The sequence below is a fragment of the Triticum aestivum genome, chromosome 2D (genome assembly GCF_018294505.1).
Source record: "Triticum aestivum cultivar Chinese Spring chromosome 2D, IWGSC CS RefSeq v2.1, whole genome shotgun sequence".
Lineage (NCBI taxonomy): Eukaryota > Viridiplantae > Streptophyta > Magnoliopsida > Poales > Poaceae > Triticum > Triticum aestivum.
This window is the reverse complement of record NC_057799.1, coordinates 431,676,032-431,691,913: the sequence shown is the minus strand read 5'-3', so window position 1 is coordinate 431,691,913 and position 15,882 is coordinate 431,676,032. Positions and strand designations below refer to the sequence as shown.

General features: G+C 42.6%; 1 long non-coding RNA gene across 1 annotated transcript; it reads left to right on the top strand.

Moving 5' to 3' along the window:
• Positions 1-4,947: 4,947 nt before the first annotated feature.
• LOC123053640 (uncharacterized) lies at positions 4,948-6,995 on the top strand. The gene is made up of 2 exons (XR_006425733.1): positions 4,948-5,939; positions 6,568-6,995. It is a non-coding gene; the product is annotated as an uncharacterized lncRNA (long non-coding RNA).
• Positions 6,996-15,882: the final 8,887 nt, after the last annotated feature.

The window sequence follows — 15,882 nt, the reverse complement described above, 5'->3', positions numbered from 1 at the left end:
TCTTTTTCCAGTTGATCGTGAGCTTCTCGATCCCTAGAAGAGATCCCTTCAAGAACTCAACACCAGCGTGCGCAGGCCCCACGGTGGGCGCCAACTGTCGTGGTTTTGTCACGGCAAATGTCCTAGTGTGAGGACTTTGTCGTGAGGCCAACGCATCTATGTGGTAGCTTGAGAGGGGTTAAGCGGAATCGAGAGACGCAACACAAGACAAGGATTTAGACAGCTTCGGGCCCCGGGGAACTTCATCCGGTAACAACCCTACATGCTGTTTGTGGCTAGGTCTCATTATCATCATGAGGGAGTCGCCGGTAAACCGGCTCTTTGTGTCTAGCGCTAGAGATTGTTTCTTCTTGCCTGTCCCTCTTGGGGAGCCTTGCCCCTCCTTATATAAGTTAGAGGGGTGGGTTACATGACTAGTCCTAGTAGGATTAGGATTACTCTATTACAAGTGGAGTCCTAGTATTGCTTCCTTTATAAGGGAATATTCCTTATGCCTTTCTTTGTAAACCAGCCCACCATAGTATGAACCAGCCTTCTGGGCCTTGGGCCTTGTCATCCGTCTGTCCCGCCCGCCGGGTTACCAGCGAGTCGCCAAGTCCGGTCGGGTTATACTTCGTTCCGGGTACGCCGCGGGGTATATCCCCGACACTATGGTTTGGCAAGAAACCAAAGCTGTCGTTTCTTAAAGTTTGGGGTTGCGATGCTTATGTGATAAAGCTTCAGCCTGATAAGCTCGAACCCAAATTGGAGAAGTGTGTCTTCATAGGATACCCAGAAGAGATTGTTGGGTACACCTTCTATCACAGATCCGAAGGCAAGATCTTTGTTGCTAAGAATGGATCCTTTCTAGAGAAGGAGTTTCTCTCGAAAGAAGTGAGTGGGAGGAAAGTAGAACTTGATGAGGTAATTGTACCTTCTCTCGAATTGGAATGTTGCTCATCATAGAAATCAGTTCCAGTGATGCCTACACCAACTAGAGATAAGCTAATGATAATGATCATGAAACTTCAGATCAAGTTATTACCAAACCTCATAGGTCAACCAGAGCACGTTCTGCGCCAGAGTGGTACGGTAATCCTGTTCTGAAAGTCATATTACTAGACCATGACGAACCTACAAACTATAAGGAAGTGATGATGAGCCCAGATTCCGATAAATGGCTTGAGGCCATGAAGTCTGAGATAGGATCCATGTATGAGAACAGAGTGTGGACTTTGGTGGACTTGCCCAATGACCGGCAAGCCATTGAGAATAAATGGATCGTCAAGAGGAAGACGGACACTGATGGTAGTGTTACTATCTACAAAGCTCGACTTGTTGCAAAAGCTTTTCGACAAGTTCAAGGTCTTGACTACGATGAGATTTTCTCACTCATAGTGATGCTTAAAGTATGTCTGAATCATGTTAGCAATTGCCGCATTTTAAGAAATCTGGCAAATGGATGTCAAAACTACATTCCTTAATGGATTTCTAAAAGAAGAGTTGTATATGATGCAGCCAAAAGGTTTTGTCGATCCTAAAGGTGCTAACAAAGTGTGAAAACTCCAGCGATCCATCTATGGACTGGTGCAAGCATCTCAGAGTTGGAATATACGCTTTGATAAGGTGATCAAAGCATATGGTTTTATACAGACTTGAAGTGAAGCTTGTATTTACAAGAAAGTGAGTGGGAGCTCTGCGGCATTTCTGATAGTATATGTGGATGACATATTGTTGATCGGAAATGATATAGAATTTTTGGATAGCATAAAAGGATACTTGAATAAGAATTTTTCAATAAAAGACCTCGGTGAAGCTGCTTATATATTGGGCATCAAGATCTATAGGGATAGATCAACACGCTTGATAGGACTTTCACAAAGCACATACCTTGATAAAGTTATGAAGAAGTTCAAAATGGATCAGTCAAAGAAAGGGTTCTTGCATGTGTTACAAGGTGTGAAGTTGAGTTAGACTCAAAACCTGACCATGATGGAATATAGAGAGAGAATGAAAGTCATTCCCTATGCCTCAGTCATAGGTTCTATGAAGTATGCCATGTTGTGTACCATACCTATTGTGTTCCTTGCCAAGGGTTTGGCAAGGAGGTACAAGAGTGATCCAGGAGTGAATCACTGGATAGCGGTCAAAAATTATCCTTAGAGGAATAAGGAAATATTTCTCGGTTATGGAGGTGATAAAGAGTTCATCGTAAAGGGTTACGTCGATGCAAGATTTGACACTAATCTAGATGACTCTAAGTCTCGATGGTTACGTCGATGCAAGATTTGACACTAATCCAGATGACTCTAAGTCTCGATCTGGATACATATTGAAAGTGGGAGCAATTAGCTAGAGTATCTCCATGCAGAACATTGCAAACATATAAATTTGCAAAATACATCCGGATCTGAATGTGACACACCTGTTGACTAAGCCTCTCTCACAAACAAAACACGATCACACCTTAGTACTCTTTGGGTGTTAATCACATGGCGATGTGAACTAGAGTATTGACTCTAGTAAACTCTTTGGGTGTTAGTCACATGGCGATGTGAACTATGGGTGTTAACCACATGGCGATGTGAACAAGATTATTGACTCTAGTGCAAGTGGGAGACTAAAGGAAATATGCCCTAGAGGCAATAATAAAGTTGTTGTTTTATATTTCCTTATATCATGATAAATATTTATTATTCATGCTAGAATTGTATTAACCGGAAAGTTGATACATGTGTGGATACATAGACAAAACACCGTGTCCCTAGTAAGCCTCGACTAGACTAGCTCGTTAATCAAAGATGGTTAAGTTTCCTAACCATAGACATGTGTTGTCATTTGATGAACGGGATCACATCATTAGGAGAATGATGTGATGGACAAGACCCATCCGTTAGCTTAGCATATTGATCGTTCAGTTTTGACTATGAGATTATGCAACTCCCGGACACCGGAGGAATGCCTTCTGTGCTATCAAATGTCACAACAAAACTAGGTGATTATAAAGATGCTCTACAGGTATCTCGAAGGTGTTTGTTGGGTTGGCATAGGTCGAGATTAGTATTTGTCACTCCGAGTATTGGAGAGGTATCTCTGGGCCCTCTCGGTAATGCACATCATAATAAGCCTTGCAAGCAATGTGACTAATGAGTTAGTTGCGGGATGATGTATTACTTAACGAGTAAAGAGACTAGCTGGTAACGAGATTGAACTAGGTATGTAGATACCGACGATCGAATCTCGGGCAAGGAACATACCGATGACAAAGGGAATACCGTATGTTGTCATTACGGTACGACCGATAACAGAACTTCGTAGAATATGTGGGAACCAATATGAGCATCCAGGTTCCGCTGTTGGTTATTGACCGGAGAGGTGTCTCGGTCATGTCTACATAGTTCTCGAACCCGTAGGCTCCGCACGCTTAACGTTCGATGACGATTTTGTATTATATGAGTTATGTGATTTGGTGACCAAAAGTTGTTCGAAGTCCCGGATGAGATCACGGACATGACGAGGAGTCTTGAAATGGTCAAGAGGTAAAGATTGATATATAGGACGGTGGTATTCAGACACCGGAAGTGTTCCGGGGGTACTGGGTACACATCGGGTCACCGAAAGGGGTTCCGGGCATCCCCCCGGCAACTACATGGGTCTAATGGGCCAAGAGGAGGACAGACCAGCCCCTAAGGGGCTGGTGCGTCCCATGTAGGCCGAAATAGGAGGGGAAGGAAAGAGGAGAAGAGAGAAAGGAAGGGGAGGGATTTGGCCTCCCCCTACCTTCCCTCCTCCCTCCTCCTTCCTTCCCCCTCCGGAAGTTATGGTAAGGGGGGCTGAATTGCACTAGGGCCCCAAGTAGGATTCCTCCTACTTGGGCGCCCCCTTGGCTGCTCCCTCTCCCTCCCACCGATATATATGGGGGGAGGCGCCTAGAACACACAACAACGTCTGCTAGCCGTGTGCGGCGCCTCCCTCCACATTTTACTCCTCCGATCATATTGTTGTAGTGCTTAGGCGAAGCCCTGCGCGGATCACTTCCCCATCACCGTCACCATGCCGTCGTGCTGACGAAACTCTCCCTCGACCCTTTGCTGGATCAAGAGTTCGAGGGACGTCATCGAGTTGAATGTGTGCAGAACTCGGAGGTGTCGTACGTTCGGTGCTTGATCGGTCGGAACGAGAAGAAGTTCGACTACATCAACCGCTTTGTCAAACGCTTTCAATTTTGGTCTACGAGGGTACGTGGACACACTCTCCCCCTCTCGTTGCTATGCATCTCCTAGATAGATCTTGGGTGAGCGTAGGATTTTTTTTGAAATTGCATGCTATGTTTCCCAACAAGGAGTTAGTCACGAGGTGATGTATTACGGAACGAGTAAAGAGACTTGCAGGTAACGAGATTGAACTAGGTATGAAGATACCGACGATCAAATCTCGGGCAAGTAACATACCGTTGGACAAAGGGAATTACGCGTGTTGTCATAATGGTTCGACCGATAAAGATCTTCGTAGAATATGTAGGAGCCAATATGGGCATCCAGGTTCCGCTATTGTTTATTGACCGGAGAGGTGCCTCAGTCATGTCTTGTATGAGTTATGTGATTTGGTGATCGAATGTTGTTCGGATTCCCGTATGAGATCACGGACATGATGAGGAGTCTCAAAATGGTCGAGAGGTAAAGATTGATATATAGGACAATAGTATTCGGACACCGAAAGTGTTTCGGGGATACCGGGTACTTATCGGGTCACCGAAAGGGCTTCCGGGCACCCCTGATAAAAGATATGGGCCTTATGGGCCAAGAGGGGAAACGCACCAGCCACAAGGGGCTGGTGTGCCCTCCATATGGGCCAGTCAAGGAGGAGAAGAAAAGAGGGGAATAGGATTACCCCTTCCTTCTCCCTCCCCATCTCTTTCCTTCCCCCTTCGATATATATGGCAAGGGGCACGCGGCTTGGGAGGAGCCATTCGGTTCTATTTGGGGCGCTTCCTGGCCTCTCCTCCTCCTACCTTTATAGGACAACACTATTCTAATTCTGGGATCAGAATAGATCAGACCCTGTATAGGCCCGATCAGGTGTTCCCGAGATTCCAGAAAATGCCCACCAGTCCCGCACCTCCCTCCCGCAGCTCGCTCTCCCCCGATTCCTCCTCCTGCGACGAACTCGCCGCCCCGCCCTCGATCTGCCCCCTCCCCCCCGCGCCCTGCCTCAAGATCAGGCCGTCGCGCCGACACCGACCCCCGGATCAGGCCGCCCCGGCGCCACCGGTCTTGGATCCGGCCGCCGCGCTGCCTGCCTCTGCTCCTCACCTGTCCGCCTCCGCGCCCGCACGAGGGGATGCCAAGCCCTCGTGCTCCTCGATCGACAGCCACAGGGGGGCCTCCCGCGCACCTTCCCTTCCTCTCCTTCCTTCTCCCTCACACCCTCTCTCTCTGTTCTCCTGCAGGTACCCGCCATGGCCATCATGGAAAACAGCCATGTGGCAGGAGCTCGCCACCGAAGTCCCCCGAGCACCGTACGCCCCGAATCTGGCCGGGAACCGGACGAGGTCGAGCCCTCGCGCCCAGATCCGCTGCAGCAACCTGGAAGTTTGCCGCCGCCACCTCGGGCGGTTCAACTGACGCGCCGCCGCCCTCACCTCCCTCCCCGACAGACGCGCCGTCGTGACTCCACCTCCTGGCTAGGCCACCGCGAGCCTCCACCTCCCGGCTTCCCGGCGCCACCCCGTTGGCCTCCCCCGCGGCCCCGCTTAATCAAGCCCCGCCGTCTTGCCCGTGCGAGCCAACCAGGCCAGACGGCCACCCCCGCAAGCACCCGTCCTCGGTGTTCACTTGGTGGAGACTAGGAGCAGCGACAGAGACGCCGCCCCGAGGCGGAATCCCTGCCTCCGCTTGGTTCCGTCCACAGCAGCACACCACATCTCCCCCGTCGTCCACCTGCCATGTTCATGTCCACAGGTGACCTTCTCTCCAAACATGTACTGACCTTCCTCCTCCTGTTGCTTCCAACTCCCCTCTTAGATGATTGAACTCTGTCTCATGGAGTAGTAGAACTGCCGGCATGTCCTGCTCCCATGCCACGATGAGAAACCAACTCATGCAATTTTGCAGGGTATTGGTGAAGTTCAGAATGAATGTGGATTAAGGTTCAGGATGTGCAGTATTTGTTTAGTACATTCAGAGTGTTTTCCCCCTGTTTTTCATTTCTTAGCTTCTTCATAGATTATTAGAAAATTTCCGTGACCAACATTCCATCATCTGAAGCTTATAGTCTCATGTGCGTACTAAAAAAAACACATTTTGATCAGTATATTCTGCATCCGTGTAAAATTATATGAAAAGGGATGAACCCTGCAGTGTTACCGGTTCAAGTTGAGTTCTCCCTACAGATACTTCAATTTGTTTTCCCAAGTATCCAGTTCTCTATATATTTTGTGTGATGATGCATCTCCCTGGATCAGTGCCAGACTTTACAAACACGGATGCTTTGGAAAATAACAAAATAACATGTTTTGATACACCATGGTGTCAGTTTCTTAGACCGCGATCTCAATTTCTTATGGTGCTTCGTTTCCTTCCCCCACAGCTTCCATTTCAGCCGTTGAAGCTGTAGATGGAGCGCGACATGCAGCAGTGTCGCCCCAACAGGCATGCAACGCCGACGACGACAGGGTGTGGCGTGCGTCTGTCCGGCATGCTGGGCGTGGTGCCGAGGGGGCAGCAGTTTGAATTGGCCGGGGGTTAAAGTTCAGGTAATGCTATTGTCTGGTGGCAAAGGACCATGCAGGCTGTTTCGTTACTGAAAAAACGCGTGACGCAAGGAACAAGATTTTTTCAATAAACTCCTACTCTTATTCTTTTCCCCTTCGGCTTTCTCTGCCATGGATGTGTGCATGCGTGCTATGTGCGTGAGTGCGCTACAGCAATTTGTGTAAAAGAAGCATTTTCAATTGGGCAAAATTAGTTGATGGTTGTCGAAGTTCAGACATTTTAATTGGTGACGTTTAGTAATTATAGAATGAGAAGTAGTGTGTGCCGTCTTGTGCCCACAAGGTGTTAGTGCTTGTGTGCCACTGGCTGCTACACACTCTGTGTTGCTGCTGCTGCTTTAACTTTTGAGTTAAATACATCACAAGTGCCTCAACTTGTCCGCTGCGATCAGTTTGATGCCTAAACTTGTAAAATACATGAAACTAGTGTCGTAACTTGTTCGAACGTTCAAATACGGTGCCTCCATCCGTATCTGGGCATATGCATAGCCCACATGGTGTGCCAACATGGCGTCGACCCACATGTCAATTCCTGTGAGAGGAGTGGGTTGGTTGTTTATAGAAAATTCTTTGTACTTTAAATAATTTTAACAAAAGCTCCTGACATTTTATTTAAATATGCCAAACTGCATTTATCTTACCTGTTAGATCTAGGTCCCGCATGTCAGCATGTGGGATAAAATAGAGTATAATAACAAAAAAAAAGCACCGGCAGGATTCGAATTCATTACCTCACGCATAACATGTACATGTGCTAACCAATAAGCCAAGAACAATTATCTATGCACTATCCAGATACACTACTATTTGTTAGGGATATCGGACGAAATAATAAAGAGAATAAAAAAGAAAAAGGTTGACTCGCATAAAATTTAATAAATTATTAAGAAATTCACACGTTTGAAAAAGAGAACAACTCAACATATTACCTGCCATCAACTTAAAAAAGTGTTAGTGCATTTTTCTAAAAAAGCAATATATTTTGGGAATTTCTCACTTGTATTAAGAAATTGTAAACGTGTATTTGAGAAATGCCCGTCACGCATTCAAAAAACTTACAACATCTATTTCATAAAATGCTCAATATGTTTAAAAAAATTATTGTGTAAAATTATTCTTACATTTCTACAAACACGTTTAACAAGTTGTAACCCATTTATAGAATTTATTGTTTTTACACAATCATTTTTAATATGTATTGAACAATTTTCAAAATACAACTTTGTTGTTTTTTAAATAATTATGTATTCTAAAAATAGAATGAAGATACAAAATAATTCTCCGTACTTGTGGTCCTGAATGAAGATACAAAAAAATTACGCCATATTTCGTAATATACGTTGGACTTTTTAAATCCACATAAATTTTACAAACAGTTCATGTTTACCTCTTCGAACTACAAATAATAAAAATAGAATAAATATTTTAATAGGCAATAGTCGCATATTTGTATGTTGGAGATTTTACATATATTGTAAAAACCAAACAGTAACTTGAAAAAAATATAACGGAAATTGCAGTCTTGGCGTCTAGCGTGCGTGCTATACTGCTATTTAACCTGGAGGTCCCAGGGTCGAAACCAATTCAATGACCCAGTATATTATTTTCCTGTTATTAGCATACAGAGCAATGGCTTATTTGTGACTTTGGTTAAATCTCACGGGATATTCTGCAAAAAAAATGTGTACGCATTTCACCCAGCGCAGGCAACGCTCACCCACTGATCTGAGGGCCAGCCGCCAGCTGTCACGCCACACAGAGAGCAAATACGGTGGCATATAGACGGAGGCACCGTATATGTACCGTGCGACAAGTTGTAGCACCCCTTTTGTGTATTTTACAAGTTTAGGCACTAAACTGACCGTAACGGACAAGTTTAGACACTCATGATGTATTTAACTCTTAACTTTTACATTTTTCAATGACTTGCAAATTTTTTTTCCTTTGGATATATGCAATCCAGTACACTTCTTCTACTAACTAGCAGGGTAGGTGCTTCTTAGCGGCCAAGCATGTGAAATCTTTTTGCTGATTTCACTTGATGGCATGTACAGAAGTTCAAATAGAAAAAACGGGAGATCACTAGGGAAAATGCGACAAAATCCATGGAACAAACTTGAGCAATTCAACTAGAAAATGCAAAAAGATAAAACAAAAAACAATCGCTTTCGAAAAAACAAAACACTTTGGGTGTCCAATAAAAGAGAGTTGAACACATGAAAAATATCAATTGACAAGTGAACCTTGTGAATCCAGGGTTTTACAAAAATGTTCCATTGTAAAACATCAAGTAACTAAAGTGAGCAGTAAAAAAATATGAGAAAAGGCAAAAATTGAACACTTGTTTAAAAAAAATAGAAGTTCAAATTAAAATGGCGGAGAAGTTCTTTGTTAATTATAAAACTGGGATTTTCGCCTTTAACAAAAATAAATCAAGAAGTTCAAATAAAAAAAGCAGATTGGTTCAAAATTATACAAAAATATGGTATTTTCCCCATTTAAAGAAATAAACAAGAGGTTCAAATTTAAATAACGGAGAAGTTCAATATTTATTACAATATCAAGAAGGTCAAATTGAAAAAACCGAGCAGTTCAAAAACTATATAAAAAAAGATTTTCCATCTTTTAAAAATAAGACATAGAAGTTCAACTTTAAATTGAGCAGTGTGATATTTATTACATAACTTGGACTTTTCCAGATACTAATGAATAACACTAGGAAGTCCAAAAATTAAAAAATATGAAGTTGTTTAATGTTTATAAAAACTCAGATTTTCCCCAATCCTAAAGATTAAAACCAAGAAGTTCAATTTTCAAAAATGGTTTAGTTACATGAATATAAAAAAAACTCAGGTTTTCACGTTACTAGAGAATAAACCCAAGAAGTTCAATTGGAAAAAGCGGAGCAGTTTGATATTTATTTAAGAAATCAGTTTTTTTTCTAGTTACTAAAGAATAAGACCAATAAGTTCTATTCGAAATAATGAAGAAGTTCGATGTTTCTAACAAAACTCCAATTTTCATATTTCTAGAAAACACACAAAAGAAGTTGAAGTTAAAATAAAATAATTAGAGCGGTTTGAATTATATAAATTCCTCAGATTTGTTGCAAGAAGTTCACGTGCACCTCCGTGCACGGTTCAGAATTTATATTGCGGGACGTCCGACCTCCAATTACATGTTTTAAAATGGCAAAAATGACGTGTGACCTTCAATTGCGTGTAATTCGACGTATACACAAAAATGTGACAGAAGTTCATAGTGAAAACAACGAGAAGTTCAACTACTCCAAGAAATCCATTTCAGGTGAGAATAAAAGTATGAAAAATAAAAGCTTAAAAGGTTTGTTGAAAGAAGTTCAAGTGCTCTGTCCGTGGAAGTTCAAAAATTCTCTCAATCCATTACAAATTTGGAACAAAAATGCTCTACATGAAAAGGTTCTTTTCTATTCAACAACTTTCCAAAAGGGGTATATTGTATGCTCTATTCGAAGAATAAAACCAAGAAGTACAAACTAAAATAACGGAGTAGTTCAATGTATATAAAAAATTCAGATTTTCCTCATTACTAAAACAGTAAAACCCAAGAAGTTCAATTTATAATAGTAGAGTGGGTTGATGTTTTTTACAAAAATCGGATTTCTCCCGTTACTAAAGAATAAACCAAGAAGTTCAATTTATAATTATAGAGTAGTTCAAAATTCAAATAACTCGGTTTTCTATACATAAGTTTTTCCGTGTCGCCACCTTGCACCTCAGGGTGCCGAATATGGTAAGGATCCACTAAAAAGAATTCCTATTTAACCTAGAGAATTTGGAAAAAGTTTTTACATGGGGAAGGAGCGGATTAGCAGCAGCTTTCCAATGCCATCTCATTTGCCTCATTCCGATAAACGGTTTAGAAACAGACTCGAAAATACGGTTCACGTTTTTTTGTACGAAGAAAAACGGTTTTTAAAACTGCTCTTAAACCGTGTACTTCTTGCCAAAAATTTAACCTGGGTCATGATTCTCATGTCCATAGTGTTCCAACGGTATATCACAAGCCCCATTGCAGCAATGTTTGCGGAAGTTCAACCTAGCACTTGGGGAAGTTCAAGTGCTACTGCTGCGGCAGGTCATGTAGTTATCAGAAAATTATTCTCATCACACGTTCATCAGGACCCGAGAACAAATCCGCCAATGAGTGAGATTCCTATTTACAACAGGCATTTAGTCGCTAAAAACCGTTTTCGGATTACACTTACATCACATAGAACACGACTAACCAAAATAATTCGCGCACGGAGACACAGTTGCGAAGATAGCCCGTAGGTCGGGTTCCTAAAGAGGGAAGTTGAGGTAGTGTAACTTAGGAAGTTCAGGATTTTTCCCGTTACTAAAAGAAATAAAACCATGAAGTCCAAATTAAAAAGATGGAGAAGTTCAATGATTATAGAAAACTCAGATTTTCCTTGTTATTAAAGAATGGAAACGATAAGTTCAAAAATGAAATAACAAGAAGTTCAACTTTTAAAAATAGAGCGCTTCGAAATTTCATAAAAAATATTATAAAAAAAGAAGTCCATATTAAAAAGACGGAGAAGTTTGATGATTATAGAAAACTCAGTTTTTCCTCGTTATTGAAGAATGGAAACAAGAAGTTCAAAAATAAAATAACAAGAAGTTCAACTTTTAAAAATAGAGCGCTTCAAAATTCTTAAAAAGAGATTAAGAAATTCAGATTAAAATTCATAAAAAATCACATATTCTCATGTAAGCGAGAGAAATTCAGATTGATAACTGCTAGAAGTTCACGTACTACACGGTGTGCATTTTGTATTAAAAAAGAATAAAAACAAAGACTAAATTTTTTGTTATTATAAGTTCAAGTCCTCGGTCGGAGAAAGTTAAAAAAATATTATGAGAGAGGTTTGTACAAAAGGAATATAATTTGTGTAACACTAAAGAATGGATGAGAAAATTACAAACGAAAATACGTCACAGAAGTTCAACGTGAAAACAACAGGAAGTTCAACTACTACACTGAATGAATTTCAAATAAAAAACTTTTAAAACCGTCGCGAGTATGAAAACATGATCAACACGGGAAAGTTGCGTGTTTACAGCAGCTTTACATCTGGGTATCAGTTGCTCAATTCCGGTGAGTGGATGGAGAGCCACCAGAAAAAAAAGAACGTGAAAACAGAGTGAAGTTCAGGTAGACATGCCGAGAAGTTCAAGTTCTTCATGCGGTGCATTTTTAGAGAATCTGTTTCGCGACAAACGCAGAACACACGATCTTGCTGTTTTCAAAATTACTTGAAAACGGCTAGGAATCTGTCGGTGTACAAAAGTAGGGGCTCTCCTTTTGACCCCTTTACTTGTGCACGGGCAGTCAGAGCCCGCGCCACGGCCGCATGTAGCAGGGCAGAGGAAGGGAGCCGGAGAGAAGCCGTAGCACAAGATGGCCAAGGCAACGCCAAGACCAGAAACACCGAAAAGCAAGAGGGCGAGGTAGACTTCCCCGGCAAGGCCCTTGCCGGGGCGGCCTCCGCGGCCCCGGCAAGAGCCTTGCCGGGGCAACTTGCCCGACGCCAGCAGAGTGAGCCACCCTTGAGCCCACGTGTTCCAACCCAACCAACTGTGTTGGAACTAGGGCTCGGGAGGCACCTCCGTGGTGGCATGCAGATCTTTGTCAAGACCATAGAGATATGGGATCAGATGAGAACCAGAAGACGGCGACCCTCGGCGGGATCCTTGCCGAGGAGATCCACAAGACCCCCGGCAAGCGCCTTGCCAGGGACAACTGCAACGCCACGGCAAGACCCTTGCCGGGCCCCCGCCAAGGCCCTTGCCGGGGGCGTTAACGGGACCACAGCTAGGCCCGCGTCGACCAAGACTCCACCACCGTCCCTAAGCAGCTGCTAGCTCAACCAGCTGGCCAGGCACCTGCGTGGCGACGAGCGGCCCCTACGCCAACTCAGCAAGCACCTGCGCGGTGGCATGCAGATCTTCATGAAGACCCTACCACCACGCCACCTCAGCTGCCTGCCTGCCTACATGGCGCCGCATGCACCGCTGGCCTGGGCGCGTGTCGAAGCAAGGCGAGGCGGCAACGGACGGGACGGGCCTCGTTCCCGTTCCCAATAAAGCTAAGGGACACATAAGCTACGCATTAAATGTGTCTTGTCCTGTAACAAGAGCGATAAGCTCGCAGCACTGTAGACCTTTTCACCTCTTGTGTGCCACTGTGGCAGCCCCTTTCGACTATAAAAGGAGGCCCATGGCATACTGGAGAGGGATTCGGCTCTTTTGAACTACGCAGCCATCATAGCTAGTTCGAGAGCTCAAGAACTCTCTCAAATACACACCAAAGCAGGACTAGGGTATTACGCATCCTCGTGGCCCGAACCTGGGTAAACGATGCTTGTGTTGACTGCTAATCCTGCTCTTCTCACAACCCTGCGCCCCGGCAACCGTAGTAGGGATTCTTGTGATCCCATAGGTGTCGTTTCCCACCGACAAAATAAGAGAAAACCATCAATATGAAAAAGTTTCACATTTTCCGTAGCTTTTCAACAGTATATTATTTGCCTCATTCCGATAAAGTTTGTAGAAATTATGGCCAAAAAACGTTTTTAGCCATTTTCAAAATTGACTTAAAACCGTAAGGAATTGGGAGAAACAATAGATACAACCGCATTTCCTCAAGATTTCCAACGCCACATCACTTGCTGCATTCGGATGTACGATTAAAGAATTAGCTCGAAAATACACATTTGATGGAACTTGTATAGTTTTCTAAATTACTTCTAAACGGTTTAAAATTAGAAAAAACTTTCAACATGAAAAAGTAGCGCATTTTCATAATCTTTTCAATGCCATATCATTTGCCTCAATTGGATTAGCCGTTTAGAAATGCCATTGAAAATACGAACTCGACTGTTCGGTTTGCGAAATTTTACGATTTTCTAAATTACTCTTTAACCATATGGAATTACAGAAAACTATCAACATGTGGAAGGAGCGGTTTTGCAGCAGCTTTCCAACGCCATATTATTTGCCTCATTCTGATAAACGGTTTAGAAATGTGATCGAAAATACGATTCACGTTTTTGTATGAAGAAAAAATGGTTTTCAAAACTGCTCTTAAACCGCTTACATTTTGCCAAAAATTCAACTTGGGTCATGATAGTCGTGTCCATAGCTTTCCAACGGTATATCACAAGCCCTATTTGGACACTTTTTAGCTGAAGTTCAAGCTAGTACCCGGGGAAGGTCAGGTTGGGTAACTCAGGAAGTTCAGGTTGTGATCAGAATATTATTTTGATCCCGTGATCAGAATAGTGTTTATGTAACTATTCTGATAACACTTCCGCACTTCACGCTCAACCTAAGTGCACGTCATTGTTTGAACCAAGTGTGCTGCAGTTTTCACGCGAGTGAACTTCCCGTCACAAAAAACTGCATGCTGTGTTCTTTTGGTACCTTTTTTGCTCTAGTTTTTTAACCGTTTCTCGGAACGAGGCGTGTAATATACTGTTCAAAAGCTATGGATTAGGCGCTACTTCACCATGTTAAACACTTTTTGTGATTCCTCGCGGTTTAAGAGCAGTTTTGAAAATGGTGCGGTCCACAACGAGTGGCAGCGAGAGTTTTTTCACGTGTTTTTCTAAACCGCTCGTCGAAATGAAGCAAATGATACACCGTTGGAAAGATATCGTCGAGGCGCATCTTTTTCTTATCTATTATTTTCTCTAATTCGTTACGGTTTAAGAGCAGTTTCAAATTTACTAAATCGCGGAATTCTGTTTTTCAAAAAAATTCAAATTTTCGGTACTGTTTTCGCTCCAGTTTTTAATCGTTTATCGAAACAAGGCGTATAATATACCATTAAAAAGCTATGGACGAGGCGCAACTTTCATATTTTGAAATGTTTTTGAGATTCCTTACGGTTTTAAGTTAATTTTGAAAATCGTGTGGCGGATGATGAGTGGCAGCGGCCATTTTTCGCGAAATTTTTACAAACCGCTAGTCGGAATGATTCAAATGATACGCCGTTGGAAAGATATCGACGAGGCGCAACTTTTTCATGTAGAACAATCTCTCTAATTCCTTACGGTTTAAGAGGAATTTTGAAATTACCGAAATGCGGACACTCTGTTTTTCGCGACACCGAAATGGACGTGTGTACTTCATCCGACTGAAAACCGCACTGCATCGGACGAAAAACTGCACTTCATCAGACGGTGAAGAGAACTGCATGGTTTCTTTTATTCAAACGTAATTTTTTCAAGGACGAGAAAGTAGAGTGCACTTCACATCGGGTGTAAATGAACCACAACACTATCAAGAAGTGAACCGCATTACTTTTCTTTGCTTCCGTAACAATTTTTTTGCACTTACGAGATGAACAACATCAAACGGCCGACCGCACTGCTTCAGACTACAAAACGCCGAACCAAGGAAACTGCATGCGAGTTTGACCGTAGTGTTTTCGCTATAATTTTTTAAATGAGGCGTGTGGTGTGATATGTGTGTTGTCTTTAGCCCGAGTGAGCTTCCAGAGAGTTCAAACCAAACTCCCACACGTATAAAGGTGTACTGAGTCTTCTTTTAGTCTCTTTCTTTTTCGTTATCTATATCTTTCTTTTTGGACTACAATATTTCTGACATCTTTTTGGACTACATGGTGGAGCCTAGCGAACTGTATTATTTTTTTATGTCATGTTCCCACCTTTTTCTTTATTGACGAGATCGATTTTTTTGAGACACTAGTAAGCATGCACGTGCAACGCACGTCTTGAGCAAAACAACATATACAATTCATGTGGGTATTGAATATCCAAATTCTTATGAAAAATAATTATTTTCATGTAACGGAAGCTCTCCTGGGTGAAATGAAGCTCATTGTATACTATTCCCTCCGTTCATAAATACTATAATTTGCATATTTTAATATAAACTACATACGGACTCAAATGAGTGAACAAGCACACTAAAACGTGTCTATCTACATTCGATTCATATAAAAGGTAGAACATCTTATATTTGTGAATGGAGGGAATACAAAGCATGTACTTGTGTCATCTTGATCAAAGCAGCCTATGAAATTCATGTGAGTATTGAATTCTAAATTTAGATTCCAGA